General features: G+C 46.6%; 2 long non-coding RNA genes across 6 annotated transcripts in view; both read right to left on the bottom strand.

Moving 5' to 3' along the window:
* LOC309851360 overlaps positions 1–8,513 on the bottom strand; it is a 33,163-nt gene extending 24,650 nt beyond the window's left edge. For 4 of the 5 annotated variants that reach the window (XR_014304742.1, XR_014304743.1, XR_014304744.1 and 1 more), the window contains exons 1-4: positions 8,153–8,513; positions 6,198–6,459; positions 4,688–4,785; positions 523–4,011 (exon numbers count right to left, since the gene is read on the bottom strand). This is a non-coding gene — a long non-coding RNA (uncharacterized lncRNA). The remainder of the gene's footprint in view (positions 1–522; positions 4,012–4,687; positions 4,786–6,197; positions 6,460–8,152) is intronic. The other variant, XR_014304745.1, reaches the window with a different exon arrangement.
* Positions 8,514–8,544: 31 nt separating this feature from the next.
* Positions 8,545–10,199, bottom strand: LOC309851366. Its single transcript, XR_014304754.1, has 3 exons — positions 9,228–10,199; positions 8,673–8,956; positions 8,545–8,583 (listed from the first exon to the last, which is right to left on the bottom strand). It is a non-coding gene; the product is annotated as an uncharacterized lncRNA (long non-coding RNA).
* Between the last annotated feature and the right edge of the window lie 8,356 nt (positions 10,200–18,555).

Genomic DNA, 18,555 nt, shown 5'->3' with positions numbered 1-18,555 from the left:
AGCGCCAAGATCGGGCGCAAGGGCAGCTCTCTGGGTTCATGCATTCTATTGGCATTTTTGCAAAACAAGAGAGATTAGCAGGGCAAAAGACAATAGCAGTGACTCCAAAATGAAACTGGCATGTCACGCAGAGTGCGGCCCACAATAGGCCACGGTGGTTCTGTCAGAAATTAGAAACAGACTTCAGATAATAGGAGTGAAAAATGTGAGGCACATACAGAGATGTGGAGCTTGAGTTAGCTGGGCTCCGTCTGCGCCACAGCAGAACACATAGGCCTCTTGTAACATCCTCGACCACATCCTCACGGACCAGAGACCTGGGACGCTGGCCACGAACCCCGGAGTCTATTAGGTAGAGGAGGAGATGGACCCAGAGAACAGCAGTGATTTGCTCAAGGTCAACAGGAGACAAACCTTGCTGAAGGGTGATCCAGGAAGGACAACTCCACATTTTTAATATTGCAGCCTAACAAGTTACCCTAAAATTGAACATCTTTAAACAACGAACGTTTATTGTCTTACAGTTTCTGTGGGTTGGAATCCAGAACCTCTTTGCTGGGCACCCCGGATTTCGGGGATCCTTCACAGACTGCATCAGGATGGCGGACGGGCAGCAGTGATCTTGGGGCTTGAGGGGTGGACCACGGACATGGTTGTTGGTAGACCTCCCTGGCAGGAGACTTCAGCTCCTTGGTACGTGTGCCTCTCACAGGGCAGTTCACAGCCTAGCAGCCGGCTTCCTCAGAGCCAGAGAGCACGGAAGATGGAAGTGCTTTCTTAACCTAAGCTCAAAAGTACTGTCCCCTCATTTTTATCCTGTTCGTGAGAATCCAGTCACTAGGTCCAGCACATCCTGAAAGGGAGAGGATTCCATGACAGCATGGATCCGAGGAGGTGGGGACTTTGGGGGGGCCATCGCAGAGGCTGCCTACCACCATCATCTGGTATGCTTCCTGGATCCAAACTGGGAGACTCTGGGAGAGACGGGGGGTGGGGATCAGGCTCCTAATTAGGCCTGGAACATGGGAGATGGCAGAGCAAGGCTGTCTAGGGGAATCTAAAGGGAGTGGACTACAGGCAAACAGGAGGAGAGTAACAGCCAAGAAAGGCAAGAGAACCCGGGGAAAAGAGAACCCGGGAATGGGGCCAGAGAAGGGGTGGGAGAAGGGAATTGACATGAAAGACATTTAGAAGAAAGCAGGAAGGCAAAAGAACTGGAAGAGTAAGAGGGAATGAAGACCAGGGAGAGGGGAGGAGAAATAGGGTAAGAGAGCTAGGAGGCCAAGAGCTTAAGCACATGGTGCAGCAGAGCAGGGGGAGAAGGGAAGGGTGGGAAGCTGTTCAGAAGAGGTAGACAAAGGGGGAGGTACTGTGGGCAGAGGTGGCAACTGGGGAAAAGAACACCGACAGGAGTATTTATCAAGGGCTGAGAATTTGCCGTGTATTACCTGCCTAAGCCTTCCTCCCAGCCACCAATGTAGATGCGATCTACAGGATTTTAGAAATGGGGAAAATCGATTTGAGGATCACGTACCTGCCCAAGGCTGCAGAGTCAGGAAGTAGCTGCGGGTGGGTGGTGGCAGGCAGCAGACCTCAGACCTCAGTCATCTCTGTCAAAGGGGGGTGAGGGACAGGGAGTCTACTGGCCTACCTCTACACATGTGTCTTCTCCTGTGTCTGCTGCCAGGTCCCTGGAGCCCCATGTCCCAGCACAGATTTGGAAGGCTGAATTCCTTGCCAGTAACAGGAGCCTCATCAAACATGGGGTGCAAAGCGAGTCCCTCATTTGATCATAGGGACCCACATATTAAAACTCCTCTGCTACACTGTACAGTTAGTTCTCTACACCTACAGGACTAAGAGCCATGAGGACACCATGTCTGGTTCTTCAAGTCTTCCCACCGTGACTTGTACGGTCTTGAGGAAAATCCAAAAAAATTTGTGGAATCAAACATTTCCTTCTACTGAATCCACTGAGAAAGTCTGCCTTATTAGCTTCATAGCAAAGAGAGAGAAGACGTGCTCTTTTCCTTCGGGCCAGCTCCCCACTAGCTGTTTGATTTTGGGCAGATTACTTAACCACACTGGAATGCAGTACCCTTATCAGTTAAACAGACAGGTTGGCTAAGTGATCTTTAAAATCTTTTTCTAGCTCTGAAATCTCACAAATTACATACCAGGGACTGGAATTAGGAGTCCAAGTGGAAATGGTCAATGGATCTGATACCGACACAGGCTGCCACTTAGGCGGACTTGATGGAGAAGTGTTCTGAATTCCATTTGGCCAAGATGCCAGTCCATCAGTAGGCTTCTCAAGGGAAGCTCATCTCCACTCAGTTGTGGCATCTGTGTGTTGTCCTGACTCCAGGAGCTTAATTCTCCTCCTCACCAGGTTCTCGCGCTCATGCTGTGTGAGGAACTCAGACTCATCAACTCTCAAAATAAGACACCACCTGGGGCACCTGCCAGACTGACATCAGGGAGAAACAGAGGCTCAAGGTCGCCAGGAGAATGTCATAGGAATTAGGATGCCTGGGTTCAATCACACTTTTCAGTTGTTAGTGTTCAGAGCTGGTACCTAAATAAAGGACGGTGTCACATACCTCTGATTGGCCCCCGCCTGCCTGGGCAAGTTAGAGCTGGTCTGCCTCCCACACCAGGGTCCACAAGGTACCCAGGGATAGGTGAGCACTTTTGAAAAGCATCTAAGGGGTAAGCATATGCTATTCCTGGAAATCCACTGATGGTGGATCAAAGATCATCTTGAGAATAAAGGCTGTATCTATTCACTTCTAGATCTTCCGCCCACTGACGAGGATGGATGGGAGCATTTTGAAAAGGGTTGAGATTAATCCATTGATTGTGGCCACTGGTTACATCTCCTGGTACTTCTGCCTTTATAAGGCATTTGCTAACTTCACTTTCCTAACAATTTTTAAAAGCCTTAAACACACACACTCTACACCCAAGGTGGGGCTTGAACTCATGACCCCAACATCCAGAGTCCCATGCTCTACCGACTGAGCCAGCCAACACCCCATGAATCTTTTTTGATTGGCAGATAATTCATGTAGAAGACACCAGTATGGAACGGTCATTTTAGGGACGCTCAGGGACTACGGAGAGTCCCACCTCCTCACACATGCTAAGCGTAGCGTAGCAGACTGCTGGTGTCCTGCCCAGAGCCATTTGCATTTCAGCCATTTACATTTGGCTTGGCCGCCAGCTGCCAGCACTTACTCTCCAAGAGCTTTCTTGGATTGCAATAGCCTCTGCCCCTGTAGGAGGCAGAAGCGCTGGGAAATTAACACCTCCTTCCCCTAATGCAGCCCTCACCTAATTTAGACCACGGGAGCCCATGGATAAAAAGCCCAGGCTCCCACTCCTTCAGGCTCCCGCTCCTTCAGGTGGTTTTGAAGCCAAGACAGGCCCTCTCCAGTGCCTCCCAGAGTTTCCCAGCAGGACTGGGCACCACCAGCCCACCCTCGTGCCCTCCATGTCTTTGCTTGAATTGACTTCCTTCCCTTCCCTGTCTTATCTCCCTAGTAAGCCATTTGCATGTAAACCCTTATCTGAAGGCCTGCTGCTAGGGGAACCCCAATTTCTGCCAGGGCCATAGGAAGGAACAGAGAAAGATGACGGTTTTTCAGAAGCATTTCTGTAAGTGTGTGCCCCCACGGTGCATGTAAGCGTTTTCCTTACAGCTCATTACCTACCTTTACAGAAATGCCGTGGTCCGAAGTGTTGCTGACTATAGACCAGTCAGAAATGGGAGATGAAGCCTCTCTGAACTGGTCCTGGAGGTTCCTAGAAACGTGGTCATGATTTGCAAAATTGGTTTACTCACGATTTTCTTCTGGAAAGATGCAGCATGCTTGTATCGATAACCAAGCGTGGTACCCTGGAGACTCAGGTCTGGGGAATCATGAGAAGACACGGTACTGGAGCTGGGCGGGAACTACATGGGGTCATCTGGTTTGCCTCCAGCAGCATCTGGTCCCAAGGCTGCCCCTGTGCCGAGGAAGGGGGAGGGGAGAGCAGCAACACCATAACTTGGAGAGTTACCGAGTAGGAAGCAGCTTATGGCATGTGGGCTCAGTTTTCCGCAAAAAGCTCGTAATATAACTTGTCAAAAATGGCACTGTGAACCCAAATTATAAGATAATTGTATTCAGTCCCAAATTTAACACAATAAAGGTTATTTGCTCTCATGCCCTAGCAACCATCTCCTGGGGGGAGGGGGAAATACCATACAAAAACAAAATGTAAACTCGCAAAGCAGTAATAAAACCAGCACACAACTATTCATTTCAAGTCTATTTTGAAAAGCCTTTGATAATACCAGTAATTCCCTATAAAGCTTCTGTTCTCTTGCCACAATTCCCTTCTGGAGATAGAATACAGCCCTTCCTTTTACAGAGAGAAAGTCCACTTTATTTCCCAATTTTAAACGTTTGTCGTTCTCAAAAATAAATAAATAACCGAAATCCCTGACCACCTCTGGGCAGCTAAGCCTACCACGTAGTCAGGGCTCATTGGCAACATCGGCATCAGTTCTCCTTGTTTTGCACAAGATTCATTTGATGGTCTCTGCAAGATGCTTAAATGTAGCCCACGAGACTTGTCAAGATCTAAAACATTTCAGTGAAAAGAAAATTCAGTGGTCTACCCCTTTCCAAATACTGACCCTTCCTAGCATCCAGGTTGGGTGGTGTCCCTCTGAGGTCCTGGGTGACCCCGTAAGGGCTGAGCAGTTCCACACAGTGCGACTACAGCAGAGTCTGCCTACAACGGAGGAAAGGGTTTAAGACACTCCCGGTTGTTAAGAACAGAAATCTCCTTAGACAAGCTCCTGTAAGAGAGCGATGGTTGTAAGAGCTCATGGACCCCCAAGGAAAGCTGAGAGATCAGCTCAGGAAGAGTGGCTCAGGGGAGCGGGGAGTGGGGGGACAGATGAAGGGCAGGCAGGTGCCCCTTCAAGGGAGTGGGCATAGTCTCTGAAGGTAGGAAGATAGCAAGGAAGCGAAGGTGGGGAAAGAAGTACAGGAACCGAAGAGAGGAAAGACTGCATAACCTGAGAAGTCAAGGAACACCCTCCCCAGGTGCTTTGGCTCATAGCCACCCCCTGTCGCTGAAGGTGGGCCGTCCCTAATGAGGAGCCGGCCTACAGAACACGAGAGGTTGCAAACACAAAGCCCTTCCAAGTTACCAAATTGGTCATTCTGATTTACGTGGAATTGGGTCATAGAGATCTCTGTTCTAATTTTATGGGCATTTTTAAATTGTTGAAGTTACATTTATTGAAATGATGTACACGATTTTGATGAAGTCCATGTACTTTTTGAAATATTTAATTTCTACACCCTACATGGGGCTCGAACTTACAACCCTGAGATCAAGAGTTACATGCTCCACCAACTGAACCAGCCAAGCAGCCTGCCATGTACTTTTTATACTTTAGTTTTATAGCTTGAATAATTTGGTTTCCACATGTGCTAGAAATGATCTGTACTTGGCATTGGGGCTACTCTGATGTGGGCCACAACTGACATGGACTTCAGTTGGCTTCTAGGTTTATTTCCACATCTGTGGCGGCCCTTCTTTGTCCCAAAATATATGCCTGAAACTTCAATAAATCCGTGCTTAAATTCCGTTTCCATTTTTACCAGGAATGCCTACGGCTATCTGTGATGTTAAAGGCACTGTGATAAACACTGATACGGGTATAGCAAGGCCTAGCACTGTGTTTAGGGGTCTTACAGTTTGAAAGTGGAGGGGCTATGTGGAAGGAGAATTAGGCAAAATTAGTGGTATATACCAGCAACTGGAAGGCAGGAGAGATCAGTATCAGACTCTTCTTTAAGCCCCACCCCCAGCTCTGTGTCTGGAGCCTAGGACCACCCCTCCATCTTGCATACCCCACCCCCCAGTCTCTGTCTAAAGCCCACCCCTCTCCATCCTACTCATACCGTAGCCAGGCTTGGCAGGCCTTCCATTGCATGTGGTCTCCCCGTGACCTCCACAGCATGGAGGTTCATCCCAGGACCACGGGAGTCACAGCTCTCTCCGGACGCTCAGTGGGGCCTTTCGGACAGCCTGAATCCACTGGGACTATGCAGATCTCAGGGAGGCCCTGAGCACCGCACCGTGAACATCTGTCCAAGCTGCAGGGTAACTCCATCCCCTTGGCTACTCACTTTTGGGACTCTCAGTTCCGACTTCACTCAGGACTTCTCAGTTCTCATTTCTCTCCTGAGAGTTCCATTTCTCTCTCCTGAGAGTTCTTTATGCTTTGCTCAGACTGGAGTGTGTGTGTGTGCCTCCTGGAGTGGGAGAGAGCGCTCTGAAGGGTTTGCCAGCCCACATGCTCTCTTCTTGCCTTCCTGTCCACAGCTGCCTCTCAACATCCAGGTGAGTACTCCCAACCACACGTCTCCGTCAGCCCATCCTTGGAGGAGCCTGAGTACCAAGGGCAAGTTTGGGTTAGTGGTTGTGAAGACAGAGTTCTTACAAAGCCAGCCACAAAATATCACCCTGGAATCCCTGTCCCTGGAGGGTGGGTGCAGGAGATCCTTCCTGCCTTCCCGCTGCCCTGATTCTAATGGGGCAAGGAATCAGACGCCCAGGATTTTCTAGTCCGCTTGCTGCCAGCGTCATTGGTTGCCTAAGACCCAAGGGTCCTCCCCAGACGCCCCCAGCCTGGGGCCTAAGCACCGTGGGGGTAGTCGGAGACTCTTAGTGCTTTCAAAGGGCAGCCTTTAGAACAGACCCCGGCCAAAAGCATCTGATTCTTATTCCTTCTTATCTTATTATTAAGATAATTAAGACAAGTAGATAAAGATTATCTTAAGATAAATATAAATATTTTAAAAATAAAATTAAAAAACAAAAATTAAAAAATAATTAATTAAATAAGATAATTAAGATAAGTAAGGTTAAGATAATTATTAAGATTCTTATCTACCCAAACCAGAGGCTGAAGGACAGGTTTTACCAGAGCTCCTCTCCCCAAACTTGAAAAGCGAGTTCATCTGCCCCTTTACTCTACACACTGGGGCTTCCCTCCTGTTCTTAAGAAAAAGGCAAAGCCTCCCGCTCCATGCTAACTAAAGATCACTGTGTGGCCTAGGGACTACTGGCTGCTGGCCAGTTGTCCCAGTTTGCTGGGTTCAGGGCTAAAAGCAGCAGAGTCCTGAGCAACCTGGTACAGGCTGATCAATTTACCAAGAACAGATCCTCTCAGACCAGTTGCCCAGCATCCGTGGGACCTGCACGCAGTGTCACCAGAACCCACGGGGGCAAAGAGCTAGGTCTGGAACTGCAGGCTGCAGCCTGTCCTTTGCCTTATTCAGAATTGTTGCTGTGTTCAGAGCCCAAGTTAGGCTTTGTCCCCTTAGATTTGGATAGGGAAGGAGCAAGGCGGAACAGAGATTTTTCACCATCACGCCATCCCTGAACTACACTCTTGTCTTGTCAACCTCAGTTGTTGACAGTTACTTGTACATTGAGAAATAGTGGACTGCTGAGAGTTGGGCCAGGGACCTGCCACACCCAGACTGTCCTTCCTCTGTCACCTACACTCCTTACAGGGTCACAAGGGACTCTAGACTCCCTGAGGGCAAAGAGGCACTTACTCTAGCTGGGGTTTTGGCCCCAAACCCTACTGTCAAACTCCAGAGAAAGGCTTCCTCTGGCTGAATCAGAACCAAAGCACAAAATTCAGATCTGAGCTCAAACCCCTGTGATGTGAGGAAAAGCCAAGCCAGGAGAGTCACTGGGGACCAGAGCCGAAGAACAAGGCAGGGGTAGAAAGCAAGGACGAGTTTGCCCCAATGGCTCCAGCCAGGCGGGTCTTCTAGCCAATGTGTACCTTGGTACAGAGTCCAAACAGACTACATGTGTGCTCTGAACCTCTATTTTAAAAGTTCTAGCACTACGTATGTGGCCCATTAAAATGCTCTAATTCGACCAGTTCACTGAGCTCGCTGCCTCATGGGAGAGGTGAGTTTCCCCCACCTTGAAAGCCGCCCCTGTGCAACTATCCACAGGACTCGTGTCGAGAGACCTAGGCTTTAGGATTTTTCAAAATGTATGATTGGTTCAAGGTAAATCATTTCCCCATTTCCTCACCTGTAAAATTGACTGGACTAACCTTTTGGGATTAAGATTTCCTCTAGCTTTAGGATTCCTCTTTCTGTCTCTCACACACTCACAGATCTCCATCAGCCTGTCCTTGGAGAGAGCCTGTCTGAAACACGCACATGTACGCACACTTATTCTGCTTTATCTCTGGATATTAACTCAAATGCTGTGCCGAGCCACATTAGAGCCTGAGGCAACAGAAGAAAGAAAAATCATTAATACTGGTCTTCTCTTTATTTAAAATGTTGATACCTTGTTCATCATGGATTCATTATGGATTGAATTCATTATGGATTGAGTGGATGAATCCATTCATCATGGATTTGTAAAGTATTCATCTTGATTACTGAGTTTCTGGAGCCCCCTTAAGTTGTACACCCGGGATAAGTGATTCACTTAACGGGTTCCAGTCCGTTTAGTCCTTCTCTGCATCTGGGTGATCTGCGTCATGAGGAAAAAAGATGACATGCGACCCACATTACAGAGTCCCCAGAGACAGCTGCATGGTTACTGTATTATTAGTAACTCACCTCTAATTTCTAGGGTTTTTTTTGTTTGTTTTGTTTCCTTCAGCCTAAAAATTGATTACGGGGTCCTTCTGGTCTGGTTTTTGGTTGTTGTTGGTTTGGTTTTTTTAATCCATCCCACCACATACCAAATGCCAAGCACAGAGATAAGTGCTGAATGACTGTAACGACATAGCGGAACACGTACGAAATCCAGATTTCACACCCTCCTTTCTCTTGACCTTTCACAAGATGATTATTTATCACTTAAAAAATTTCTGAAGTCCAGACAATAACAACACAAGCAGCTAGAAAAAACCAGAAAAGTAAAATAGCCATGTTAGCACAATGTTACCAGATCATGAAAAAGAAACGCGGGGTTCATTCCCCGTTTTTGCCTTGGAGAGTCCAGAGGAGCGGAGGGGAAGGAAGACTAGGAAGCCCTCATGGGACCAAGAGGATTCCAGACCTCCTCATTCTGAGCAGGGTCCCCATTCTCTGACCTAAGAAACCAAAGCTGCCACTTACTCACCTCCTCACAGGAACATCTATAGAAAAACATCTTTGAACCACACTCACCTGGGCTCAGGATGGAGCACGAAGGACGCCGCGTTGAAATGTTCTCTCTGCAAATTCTGCATTAGAGGACATTTTGAAGGAATGTTATTTCTTTCAATTTGATGCATTAATAAAGACAAATAGCTGTACAAATGGATTTGTGCTGAAGTGAACGCGGGTGTCCAGGAGCTACAGTGAGGGAGGGCACCAGGCTGCGCTCTCCTTCTCGGCCACTTCCTGGTTGCCTGGCCTGGAGCAAATCACCCACCGTCTCCTGGCTCCATAGTCTCTATCTAGAAAAGAGGGTCTCCACTAGTGGCTGCTAAAACCCCGCTAAGGCCAACGTTATGTAGGGGGCACTATGAGAGGACGGAGCAAAGTCTGTTAAATCGTCCCTCCTGCCTCCCTGTCCTGTTGGCTTTTTTTCATAGACAGTGTCAGATTCTTAATTAGTAGGTTTCAAATGTGAAGAATACAAAGCTTTCCTACAGATTTGGGAGGGACAAAGGGTTGCCTTTTAGAGCAGGGAAATAAGTTTGCTTAGGCTTCTACCTGAAGCAAGTCACACACACACACACACACAGACCCCTTCCCCACAACAGATGAAATGGAAGCATGAGAGATTGTAAAAATCAGGGACTCTGATTTGGCAAAGAACAAGTGCCCTGGTGGTATTTTTTAAAAGGTTTTCATTCCATTTCCAACACCTTTGTGCTTCCTTTATGAATTTCTCCATCTCTTTCAACTCTACAATGAGCTATTTTTAAGACTGTTTTCCTTTCATACAGTAATACTGTTCAGATAGGCAACTTAATTGTCCTCATACTTTTTCTTAGTCTTTCAAGACCTTTTGTTATGATGAAATAATTTTAGACACACCAAGCAAAGACCCATTAAATACACTAGTTCGCTAATGAATTATTGTGGGTGGTAAAACTTAATTTCATTCTACCCATGATCTTCACGTATCTGCTAAATTTTTATAGACGAGAAATGAAGGCTGCAAATAACTGCAGTAGAATGAGAATTTCTCTTAAAATGTTAAGTCTGTTGTTTCATTTATGCCAAGACATACCCAAAGAAAAATCTATAAAAATACTTCACGAAATGCAAATGGTTCAGCAGGTCCATTCTCAGGGCTGATGCTGCAAATGTTTGTACAGACGGAACATGCTCAGGACCTGGGAGACCCCTGTGTTGGTGGATCAGAAGAGAATCTGATACGTGTTTCATATGTGTTTCAACTTATCTGGTTGGACGTGTTGGCTCTTAGCATGCTTGCTTGAACATGGTATTGATGAGACCAAGAGCCTGGACTGAATGGCCATTTGGCTCACCTGGTGTTGCTCAGTTCAATAGGCCAGGCTGAAGCCCTAACACCTCTTCACCATTTTACATTTCACACTGCTCTACGGGAGGACACAGACGAGGACAGAGGGTGTGGCTGATGTTAGGTGGACCCTTCCCCGCAGCATGGAGAGGATCGCCAAGCACAGGCTGTACTCACTGAGGGCCAGGGAAGCCACTTTAACACACAAGGGAGAACACATTTTAACAATAGCAGGTCTGACCAAATAACTCTGGAAGGTGGGAAGAGAAAAAAGAAAATGATGATACAATGATGACAGTAGTGATCCCGGTTGGGGCACCTGAGTGGCTCAGTCGGATAAGCGTCCGAATCATGATTTCAGCTCACGTCATGATCTCAGGGTTGTGGGATCGAGCCCTGCTCCCCACTCAGCATAGAGTCTGCTTGAGATTCTCTCCCTCTGCCCCTCCCCCATTCATAATGTAATACAATGTAATGTAATGTCTTGTAATGCAATGTAATGTAAATATGATGATCCCAGTTGGCGCACAGAGCACTAGGGAGAGGGCTGAGCCTTCAGAGAAAAAGGGCAAAAGCCAGAGTTCTCTTTAGGGAGGCAGGACAAGTATCACAAAGCAAGAAAAGGTCTGAGTCCTATGGCCAAAGAGAAATCTTTCCAGACCAACCAAGGACTCTGACAAACATAAAATCGGGTTGACTAGCAAGTGCCCCCTTATTTACAACCAGTCCCTCCCAAGCCAGCTCTTACTTAATGTCAGTGCCAGCAGACGAAGCAGTAGAGTGCTGATTTTTCCTTAGTCAGATTTAATTCTGGTTACTGGCTTAACTGTGTGCAGATTTCTCCAGAGGGCTCCGCAGGCCTAGTGCCTTAACCACTGCTTCATCTCTTCTCCTGACTCCGCTCTCACTTCTCTCCTCCTTTCTTTCTAACCTCCAAACCACGGACCGAGGAGAGGACGCAACCAAGGAGAGTAAAAAGGAGACGGTCTGAAAGAAAACAGATAAGAATCCCCAAATTCATGTGCCATCACCCCCAAATAATGACTAAGGGAAGTCTGATGGCATTCTTACCAATGTGGAGTTTAGGGCTTAAGAACGTAGCCGCAAAGATCAGCATCAGCGACAACTTTAAAGAAAAAAGGAAGACAAAGAATGAAAATGCAGTTGTCATAATTCTGCAGTCTCTAAAAATAACTATTTCATTGTACTTCCACACACACACACACACACACACACACTCTCACACACACGACCTGATACCTTTTTTTTTTTTTTTAAATATTAAATGGCAGTGAGCCAGGAAAGACTGCAGAGAATAAGAAGTGGAGCCTGCCTCAAAGGAAAAAAAAAAAAAAAGATTTTCTCTCCTCAAGTGACAGTAAATTGGATAAATGCTATTTTTAGATGAAATATATCTAACTAATGTCCAGATGTGAGTCTACCACATGAAGGGAAAAACAAATCTATCTAAAGCACTGAGCTATACTTGAAAACATTTTTAAAAATTTTCTGGAAACAATGATTTATAATGGAAAGACTTCGACACATGGCAGTGACCGTCCGCCCTGGCCACGGTTCACGTGGGAACGTCTGCACACATGGCTTCAACATGGAGATGATCCTAAGGTTTACATTCCTGGTTTAATTGTTCCTAACTCTCTGGACTTGAAACTCGTCAGAAGTGTCTTTCCACATGCCCAGAAAGGAATAAAGGAGAGGACGCACACACGTCAGGATTTCTGCGCTAAGCCAGTGGGGGTCCTCTCATAGCCGTCACCTTGAGAGGTCACCTTCCTGTTTGAATGCTGCAGTTTCCTCTCCAGACATTCTTGGAAGTCCTCCTACTCACTCACTCCGCGTATTTATAGAGCACCTAGTTTTCCAAGCTGAGCGCCGAGTGGTGAGCAGAGCAAATGCAGTGCCTGCCCTCACGCTTACAATCCTAGTGGAATTTCTTTTGGAGCCCAGATGGCAAATCGCCATGGAAAATCAATCTTAGTACTTTAGTGACACAAGTGACAGCGTTGGGTTTGATCACAGTCTTTGTTCCTGTGCGTGGCCCTGAATAATGGCTGGCCATTTGAAAAAACGTCAATCCCTAAAGTAGAGTCGCTGAAGATACTCAAAATAATGTGAGACAGGCTTGAAGGCAAGAGTTGTACCAATAAACTGGGCGATGCCCTCATGGCTAGAATCAAGGCTTGGTCTCTCCAAGTGACTCTGTGGTTCATGCTTTACAAGGGAGTCGGGACATCTACCCCGGGACAGCAGCAAGGTGGCAGGAAAGAGGCAGGGGAGAGGACACAGCAGGAAACTAGGTGGAGGAAGGCCAGGCAGGTGATAAAATCCCTGGACAGAGGAGCGAGTGGAGCATGAGGGAGAGAAGCTTCACATGAAGCCCGCTTCAGAGAGTTGAACTCTGATGGCTGGAGAAACTTGGTCAAGGAAGAGAATTCATCCAAAACAGGTTGTAGAAGCACCAGAACTAGGTCAGTAACCTGGGTGCCAAAGCCCAGGGGAGTAGAAATATCCAGGTTACCCAAGACAGACCGACCACTAGCAGCTGGACAGGTAATCCGGCCTCCCCTAGGGCTGGACAAGAAAGTGGCCAGATGACATGCTTCCCAGTATCTGGAGGTATCTGGAGCTTCTACTGTTAAGATCAGCCACGATGACTTTAAAACCATCAAGATCACCTGGTTGGCCCTTCCTTTGTCCCAAGATGATGATGAAGGAGCATAAGGATGACTGTACTCATTTCTAAACAGTCAATAAAGGGGTAAGTTGGAAGAGGGACTAAGGACTTTGACATTATTTCCTCCTGATTTAGGAAAGCCATCAGAAGACACACTTACTCAAAAGGATCCTTTTTTTTTTTTGTAATTGACAAATCATACGCAGTGTTCTGCAGGGTTGGTCTTTTTCTTCCCCTGCATTACAGGTGGGTTTATACGGCTTTCCTCCACAGCTCTCAGAAGGAGCTCACTCTGGAGAAAAGTCAGGTGGCAACCTGGAGCTGCTCAGACTGAGGAAGAAATCCGGCCTGAACCATCCATTTTGCTCACATCATATTCTACAGCTCAACCACCAGGAGAGCCAGTCTGTGCCTCCTTTCCTTCCTCAAGGGCTATCCCATCTGGATAAGCTTTTAAGCCCAGCAGATCAGAGATCTATGTATCTTGCCCCCCTTGGCACCATGGGCACTACAGCTCCCCTGCAGGGACTGTCGTGGAGTTGTCCACTGATCTCCATCTCAACGTGCCTTAATACCCAACTGTAGCTGGCCTGGTGGGTGGGGACCAGGCTGCCCCACTTTGGTAGGTACATACACAAAACGCCCTTTGATTTTTTTTTTTTTAAAGACTATTTATTTGACAGAGATCACAAGTAGGCAGAGGGGCAGGAGGGCGGGCAATGGGAAGCAGGCTCCCTACTGAGCAGAGAGCCCAACGTGGGGCTAGATAGATCTCAGGACCCTGGGATCATGACCTGAGCCGAAGGCAGAGGCTTAACCCACTGAGCCACCCAGGCACCCCTGCTCTTTGTATTTTAAATCAGTTTGCTAAACTCGCCTCCATGCAAGATTTCCTTTGACAAAACAGAAAGATTGGAGGAGGTTCTATTATTTATTTTTGATAGGGAGGCGGGGGTGCTTGAAATCACTTCTCTAGACCAAGGGTCAGCAGCCATTTGCACTGTATGTGGAATGAACAGGGCTAGACATGGGGTAAGCAAATTCGTTCGTGGCCTGGTAAGCCCAAGGCATAGTCAAGAGACAAAGAAAGAAATAAACACATAGGAAATAGCTAAAAGGAGAAGGTAGGGGGAAGTCAGAGGAAGAAAAAAATCAACTGGGGGATGCCTGGGCGGCTCAGCTGGTTGAGCCTCCAACTCTTACTTTGGCTCAGGTGGTGGTCTCAGGGTGGTGAGACGGAGCCCAGCGGGGAGTCTGCTTCAGATTCTTTCCTCCTCTTGCTCATTCTCCCCTTTCTGCTCCCCCCCCTGCTTACACTCTCTCTAAAACAGAGACTCTGAATTCCCTCTCCTAGGGACCCAAGTGAAAACCTCCATGGGGAGGCATCAGCAAAGACCTGGAGTTTCCCTATCAGTCCTATAGGGCTCTTTGTGTAAGCAAAAATCAGGATTCTTAACTTTTCTTTAATGCTGCTCTGATCATTTCGCCTAATTCTCACAAGGATGTGACAGTGAACCACACCCAAAGCTTCAGCGTGGGCTTTCAAGTATTCCACTCAGGATTATTGTCTGATTTAATAGCCTTTCTCAGAGACTCTTCCAACTATAGGTTTACATCTCTCATTGGAACAAATACGATCCTTGTCAGCTTCAGGTTTACCACTTGCCACGTGTGTTTCAACAGTTGTCACGTTACTGGCTCCCCTTGCAAGTACAGAGAGTTGAAGTCTGTGCTGACGTCCAGAATTGTTTGGTTATTTTCACAGGAATAACCTCCTGGTGTCATCCTTAAACTTCTACTCCTTTAAGTCTTGTTATTGATACTGAAACTTCTCATCAGCCTTTTATTTAGAATCTGAAGACTAAGTAACCCACCAAGTCCATGCCCCATCGTGCTTGATCATTACCCAAAATTATCATTGTCTTTTGGGCCATCCATCCTCTCTTGCACTGAACGAAATAGAATTTAACTCATGCACAGACTGCATCTCTAAGCTCCAGCCTTGCGTTCCCTGGGGCTTACTAAATCACCAGTTGAATGTCCCAAAGGCACCTTAAACTCAACAAGCCAAACTCCACTCCTTTCCTCCACATCTGCTCCTCTGTCTACCTGCACGCATGACCATACTTAACGATAGTTAACACAAAGATAACAAAAGTAACCCAGAACGGGTTACTCCAACACTCAAAGTGGCCTTCCCAATTCTACTTTTAGCCCTCCCTTCGGTTGGTTGCCAATGACCTTTCCAACATACAGATCTGATTTTGTAGCCATTTCTACTTAAAATCCTTTAAGAAATGCCCCATGCCTTCAGAATGCAAACCAAACTCTAGCCTAGAACTCTGTCCTCTCCATAAGCTGTCCTTGGCGTGCCTTCCACTCCCCCACTCGGGCCCAGTAAACCACCTGCCACTTCTCTGAACAACCTCTTGGCCCCCTTTCTTCCCTTACTTAACACACGCTCATTCTTCAAAAATACGTGGACTGTTTACACTGGCACTATTTTGGTGTCAGACACATATAATTTCTAATCCTCCCAACAACCCTATGGGACTTGCAGGCTTTGCTGAAGGTCACACAGCTGATGAGTAGGTAAAGAGAGACTTTGATCCAAGCCTGCCTGATTCCAGTGCCTACATTCTTTCCATGAAGTGAAGATGCCTCCCTTTAAAACTACATTCAAATGTCTTCTCCGGAGGGCCTCCCCTGACTTCTCATGTTGCTGGCTCTTACAGCACCCTGCCTAGGCCTCTCTCTACTGGCCTCAGGTAATGTGCGGTACAAGTGATCATCAGTTTCTGTCCTGTGCTGTGGGTTGCTAGCAGGCAGATGTAGGGCCTTTTCATTATTAAGAAACAAAAACAAACACCCAAAGCTGTTTACAGATGTTAAAATTCAAATAAAAGGGGCACCTGGGTGGCTCAGTGGGTTAAGCCTCTGCCTTCGGCTCAGGTCATGATCCCAGGGTCCTGGGATTGAGCCCCGCAGTGGGCTCTCTGCTCAGCGGGGAGCCTGCATCCCTATCTCCCTCTGCCTGCCTCTCTGCCTACTTGTGATCTGTCAGTCAAATTAAAAAAAAAAAAATCTTTAAAAAATTCAAATAAAATATCAAACTATGAGTAGACCCTCACCCCAGCACCTTAGACGTCATCAGTGTTAACCTACTTCCTGTGTAACCTTCCAGATTTTCAGGACTATGGAAATAGGTGTACATGCACTGTTTCATCCAACAGATAGGCTCCTATGATGCATACTTGCCTATAATTTGTTTTTTACATTAGACTACATCCTAGACATTTTTCTATATCACTACATGTAGATATCCATCTCTTCTTTTGTAGAAATAAATCCATGATACTCTTTTTGCAATTCATCTAAATAAAACCTACCAATTTAAAGATGAGACAGTTGAGGGTAGAGGAAGAAAAGGCCTAGGTGTATGCTGATTACAAGGGAAACACCCAAAACATGACGCAGAAAGATTAAAAGTCAAGAAATTTGCTGAATAAAATAAGAATATGAGTCTGTGTGTTGTGTAAATAAATAAATGGAAGAAAAGGGAAATTTTTGCCTTACGGAGCAAGCCAACTGATAAATATGGAAGGAATGATGAAAGTAGAAAATTGTCATATGGCAACCATCATGGTAATAATAGACTCCAGCAAGAATCATTCATTTTTACTAAAACTAAATGGTAAAAATTTGAAGATTAAAAGCATATTTACAGTCCTCTTAAAATCTGTTTCCTCAAGAGAGAATGATCTTGTAAGCTACAAAGGGAAAAGTAACTTTCCAAAGAAAACACTGGATAGGCACCATGTTAACCAAGGAGCTAAATTAACACCACAATTAATGTGACCTGTTGATACCATCTGATGTGATGGACTAAGGAGGACCCACATTAGTTCCAGGGTATTTCTGTCAAAATGCATAACCTGAATATAATCAAGAGGGAACATAAGACAAACCCAAATCAAGACCAAGTAACTGGCCAGACTTCAAAAATGTTAAGTTCACAAAAGACAATGAAAGCAGCAAGGAGGCTTTTCTGATTAAAGGTAACTGCAGAGATGTGACTGCAGAATGCAACCAGTGATTTGGGGCTTGCTTTTGCTAGAAAGCAAGTTATTGGAACAAATAACCAATAACCTTCAAAAATTACAAATCTGATCTTACAACCATTTCTCCCTAAAATTCTTCAAAAGACACTCCTTTTGCCTTCAAAATACAAACCAGGGCATCTGGGTGGCTCAGTTGGTTAAGCATCTGACTCTTGGTTTGGGTTCAGGTCAGGATCTCAGGGTCCTGGGATCAAGCCCCACGTTGGGCTCTAGGCTCAGCAGGGTGTCTGCTTGAGATTCTGTCTCTCTCTCCCTCTGCCCTTCCCCGGCTCATGCCCTCTTTAAATAAATAAAATCTTTCTCAAAAAATAAAAGCCAACTCCTCAGCATGAAATTCACTCCTCATAAGCTGTCTCCTTTGTAAATACTTCTGTATCTCTAAACCACGATTTGTTTGCATAGCCATAATTTCATAGTGTGCTGGATGTGGAAGCCATAGGAAACTCAAATAGAGCCTGTGTTCCAGCCCCTGCCAACCAGGACATCAGAACCACCAGGGTGCCCTTGTTGCAGATGAGCTGTCTTCTGGATCTCTGAAGGTGGTACTATTTTTAACCCTTCCTCCAGGTGATTAAAATGTGCAGCTGGGGGCTCCTGGGTGGCTCAGTGGATTAAGCCGCTGCCTTCGGCTCGGGTCATGATCTCAGGGTCCTGGGGTCGAGTCCCGCATCGGGCTCTCTGCTCAGCAGGGAGCCTGCTTCCCTCTCTCTCTCTGTGGCTGCCTCTCTGTCTACTTGTGATTTCTCTCTGTCAAATAAATAAATCTTAAAAAAAAAAAAAATGTGCAGCTGGCTCCTGCTAACCTCTTCATTCTCCTATCCTCTACCTTTAAGCTCTGTGTGACGACAAACTGTAGTTCTAGGGACCCACAGTCTTGATCCGCAGCCCATGGAGGCTTTGTCCTATTCTACCCTCTCCCCTGGGCTGGCACCCGGCTCCTCTGGGCTTCTGGAGGGCTCTGACATTGCCACACAGGAGGTCTGCCATGGATACAGGTCTACTGTCTTCAGTAGGCATATCATCTCCTCGAGGTTGACCAACAAGCAGTGTAGACTGCACTGAACCGAGGCTCTCAAGTCTGGGAGAAAGGGGCAAGACGTCACTGGGTTGAAAATTCTAGAAAAGCCACTTGGAGGGAGTAGTTTTTGGGAAGGACCATCAAAGCAGCATGGAATGGGTGGAGACCTATAATTGGGCTTGTAA

This window comes from Mustela nivalis (genome assembly GCF_964662115.1).
Source record: "Mustela nivalis genome assembly, chromosome: 17".
Classification (NCBI taxonomy): domain Eukaryota; kingdom Metazoa; phylum Chordata; class Mammalia; order Carnivora; family Mustelidae; genus Mustela; species Mustela nivalis.
The sequence above is the reverse complement of the archived record's forward strand: the minus strand, read 5'-3'. Positions and strand labels throughout refer to the sequence as shown.